The following is a 5,221-nucleotide window of genomic DNA, read 5'->3' on the forward strand; positions in this document are numbered from 1 at the left end:
TCACAACGCCCGGTCTGGGAATCGAAACCGCGATCCTATGACCGCGAGTCCGCTGCCCTAACCACTGGGCCATTGCGCCTTCAGAGCGACAAGGAGGACTGACTGAGTGAATATAGCGATAGACATAATTTAATTCATCATAATTTTAATGCTAATGAAGGCGCGTAGCTTAGTGGTTCGGGTAATTTGGTTTACGATCGTAAGGCCTTGTGTTCGATTCCCGGCGGCGTGGTGTGTCCGTGAACAAGACACAATATTTCATGTTGATCCAGTCCACTCAGCAGAAAAAAATGAGTTGTAACTGTAGTTTAAAGGGCCAGCTTTGCCACACTGTCAAGCTGAATCTCGCCGTGAACTACGTTAAGGATACGCTGCTCAACCACTTGCACGTTAACTTCACGAGCAAGCTGTTCCGTTGATTGGATCGACTGGACCTTGCTGTAATCGACAGAATTGCAAAAGTAGAATTAATTAATTTGTTCGTTCTGTCGGAGGATCAACTGAATCGTTGCCGTGTCAGAAACAACTTCTGGTAACTGTTCCCGCTCTTTGTGTTCTGAGTTCAAATAACCCCAAGGTAAACACCGCCTTTAATCGTTCTACTGCTAGTTAACAAAGTACCGCTCAAATAACGGAAACAATTCCAGTCTGTTTTTCAGAGTCAGTGACAGTATACAGTGTGAAGGCCATTAGATACCATACAGGGTTTCCCCTACACTCGAAGAGATGAGGGAGATTGCAATTGCAGATCAGCCACCGTTTCGCATTTATTATAACTACAAAAAGAGACCAACATGGGTATAAGGCGAACACCGACGTACTATAGTGAATAGAACAGGCTTATAGTACAATAATAGTAGCGGTGGTAGGGCGGTGGCGGTGGTGGAGTAGTAGTAGTAGTAGTATAGTAGTAGTAAAAGTTGACGGTGTGTACAGACAAACACCAATGTAGGAAATGGACCAGATGAACAAGGGTGGTTGTGTGGTAAGAAGATGGCGAGCTGGCTGAAATGGTTAGCTCGCCGGGCGAAATGCGTAGCCGTATTTCGTCTGCCGCAACGTTCTGAGTTCAAATTCCGCCGAGGTCGACTTTGCCTTTCATCCTTTCAGGGTCGATAAATTAAGTACCAGTTGTGTACTGGGGTCGATATAATTGACTTAATCCATTTGCCTGTCCTTGTTTGTCCCCCCCCCCTGTGTTTAGCCCGTTGTAGGTAGTAAAGAAATAGCTATTTCGTCTGCTGCTACGTTCCGAGTTCAAATTCCGCCGAGGTCGACTTTGCCTTTCATCCTTTCGGGGTCGATAAATTAAGTACCAGTTACGCACTTAATCGACTTAATCCCTTTGTCTGTCCTTGTTTGTCCTCTCTGTGTTTAGACCCTTGGGGGCAATAAAGAAATAAGAAGATGGCTTCCCAACCATATGGTACCGTGTTCAGTTCCACTGCCTGACAACTGGTGCTGGCGTGTTTACGTACCCGTAACTTAACGGTTCAGAAAAAGACAGCCATTAGAATAAGTAACATGCTTTAAAAAACATAAGCTCTGGAGGGGATTCATTCGAATAAAAGTTTCCCCAAGGCTGTATCCCAGCATGGCCGCAGTCTAATAACTGAATCAAGTAAAAGATAAAAGATAACAGTAATGATGATAGAATTTGAGTTAATGGAGAATGTAGACAGACACTGATGTTGTGTAGTGAACGGCGCGATGAATAATTAAATTCACGAATGGTCTACAGACTCTGTCACTTAAATTCTATGGATTTTACCAACCTCATTTAATAAAGTAAATATTTTTGCTGGGTCACATTTTCCAAAGACATTTTTTTTTAATTCTATGTATAGGCGCAGGAGTGGCTGTGTGGTAAGTAGCTTGCTAACCAACCACATGGTTCCGGGTTCAGTCCCACTGCGTGGCATCTTGGGCAAGTGTCTTCTGCTATAGCCCCGGCCGACCAATGCCTTGTGAGTGGATTTGGTAGACGGGAACTGAAAGAAGCCTGTCGTATATATGTATATGTATATATGTATGTGTTTGTCCCCCTAGCATTGCTTGACAACCGATGCTGGTGTGTTTATGTCCCCGTTACTTAGCAGTTCGGCAAAAGAGACCGATAGAATAAGTACTGGGCTTACAAAGAATAAGTCCCGGGGTCGATTTGCTCGACTAAAGGCGGTGCTCCAGCATGGCCGCAGTTAAATGACTGAAACAAGTAAAAGAGTAAAAGAGTAAAGAGTATAGACATAAACGTGGCTGTCCGATTGAGAAGCTTGCTTCCCGACCACACGGTTTCGAGTTCAGACCTACTGCGTGATACCTTTGGCATGTGTTTTCTGCTATAGCCTCGGGTCGGGTCGACCAAACTCTTATGAGTGGATTTGGTTGATGAAAACTGAGAGAATCCCATCATATATTGTGTGTGTGTGTGTGTGTGTCTGTGTGTCTGTGTATGTGTGTGTGTGTCAGAGTCTGTGTGTGTGTTTTTGTTCACTCACACACCACTTGAAAAATTATGCTGGTTTGTTTGCGTTTCCTTAACTTGGAATTTCGGCTTAAAAGACCGAAAGAATGAGTGCCACATGAAACATAAGTACTGGGGTCGATTTGTATGACTAAAGCCCAATGACAATTAGAGAGAGAGAGAGGGGGTAGATACACATGTATACACACATGTATGTATGTATTTATGTATGTAAGTATGTGTGTATGTATGTATGTGTGTGTATGTATTATGTATACTTGTGTATGCGTGTGATTGTGAGTGAGAAGCTGCACGTTATCAAAATGTCTGCTGTCGTCTCACATCCATTCCATACTGTCAAAAGCAATAATGTAAAAGCATTGATTCAAACGGCAATTTTTGTACAATGTTTGTCAAGAATTCAAACGTATTAATTCGACAACAACATATCGATATAAAAGCAATAACGACATCATTCTCATTCTGACGATTTTCATTTCACTTCAATTTGAGTTTGAGAATCATGAATTCAACCCAATAAATACCAGTCATATAATGAGTACGATCTTGCTAACTAGATCAAATAGCGACGGAGGTCTAACACAGGACAATGTGAAGAATCAATATATAAATCTACAAAGGCGGCGAACTGGCAGAAACGTTAGCACGCCAGGCGAAATGCGTAGCCGTATTTCGTCTACCGTTACGTTCTGAGTTCAAATTCCGCCGAGGTCGACTTTGCCTTTCATCCTTTCGGAGTCGATAAATTAAGTACCAGATACGCACAGGGGGCGATGTAATCGACTTAATCCGTTTGTCTGTCCTTGTTTGTTCTCTCTGTGTTTAGCCCCTTGTGGGTAGTAAAGAAAGAGGTATTTCGTCTGTCGCTACGTTCTGAGTTCAAAATTCCGCCGAGGTCGACTTTGCCTTTCATCCTTTCGGGATCGATTAATTAAGTACCAGTTACGGACTGCTGTCGATGTAATCGACTTAAGCCCTTTGCCTGTCCTTGTTTGTCCCCTCTATGTTTAGCCCCATGAGGGCAATAAAGACATAAAAACGTTAGCACACCGGGCGAAATTCTTAGCGTTATTTCGTCTGTCTTTACGTTCTGAGTTTATAATTCCACCGAGGTCGACTTTGCCTTTTATCCTTTCGGGATCGATAAATTAAGTGCCAGTTGCGTATTAGGGTCGATCTAATCGACTGCCCCCCTCCTCCCCAAAAATTTCGGGCCTTGTGCCTAGAGTAGAAAAGAATACATAAAATTTTCAAATCCTCGAGGCCATTCTCTTACCATTTACGCTCGGTTATGTCGTTTTTAGTTATTTCCCACCATAATTGGTGAATATTATAATTTATCTGTTACTGGTTTCAGTTACTGGGTAGCGGCCATACTGGAGCACTGCTTTGAAGGACTTATTCGAATACATCAACTACAGTACTTATCTGTATTGTCCCGGTACCCATTATATGCGTCTCTTTTTTCTGCTACGGTAATATAAACAAACCAACACCTATAGTGAAGTAATGGCGGAAGACAAATACAAAGACACACAGACACACACAGGTAGAGTACATCTCTAAGTCTTCGTCTGACAAATCCACTCACATGACTTTAGTATTCCCGAGGCTACAGCAGAAGACACTTGGCCAAAGTGCATCGCAGTGGGGCTGTACCAGAAACCATTTGGTTGCGAAGCTACACCGCAATCCTTTGGGCCTAGAAGCGTCCGGACTGAAGATTATGAAAAAATCAATAAATCCTTTACAACATTTTATTTAGAGTAACAACGTGAGTGCATGAATTGGGTGTAACGTCGTGCAGAAGATATCAACAACTACGTTCGCAAAGCTCTGCTTTTTTTAGCATTCTCGTTTTTTACCGCTTCTCGTTTTGGTGGGATATGCAGATACACACAAACTTGTAAATTTTCCGTTGTATCTTTAAATTTTCCCAAACCATTATTATTATTTCTTTTTTTTTTGCATTTTTATCATGATATACAAAAAATTGTTGAAACCGGTTTGGTAGCTTAATGATTCTATAAAAAATTTTAAAACGACTACACTTTTTGGGATCCCAAATATATTCTATATTCTTTCTGCGTGGGAATACACTTCTTCTCTCCATATATATGTGTGTGTGTGCATGTATCCGCTTATATATATTATATATATTATATATATATATATATATATATATATTATATATATATATATATATATATATATATATATACATACTGATAGATTTTATTAGTTTTAACAAATCTTGTTTATTTTGTTGCTGAAGTTCTTGCAACAATCTCAGACGGTCAAACTCTGCCAACAGTATTTGAGGCCAACCAGAATATAGTGTCAAAGTGTCGCGCCGTGGAACTGAAACTTGAACTACGGACTTACAATGTATACTTCTTAACCACACAGTTATACTTGCGGCCCTATCACAATATCACTTCTCCCTGTCTTCCGAAATAAAATCTTTGTGTTTAGCCAACCAACATCTAATATATTGCTATGATATTACACATGATAATTCGGTATTAGCACTTAAATGGAAATCTACGAAAATTCCTTTGAATTATTTATTTCTGTGAATAGATAAGTAAAGTCTTATAGAATGCTATTTTGTAAGGAGACAACAGAACATTACTAGACGCACGCACAAAAATAATTCGAAAATTTATTGCAGATATAAAGAATTTGAGAAATTAGGTGACGTGTATTGGGTGCGTAAACAAAGTTGAAATTTAC

The sequence above is a fragment of the Octopus sinensis genome, linkage group LG17 (genome assembly GCF_006345805.1).
Source record: "Octopus sinensis linkage group LG17, ASM634580v1, whole genome shotgun sequence".
Lineage (NCBI taxonomy): Eukaryota > Metazoa > Mollusca > Cephalopoda > Octopoda > Octopodidae > Octopus > Octopus sinensis.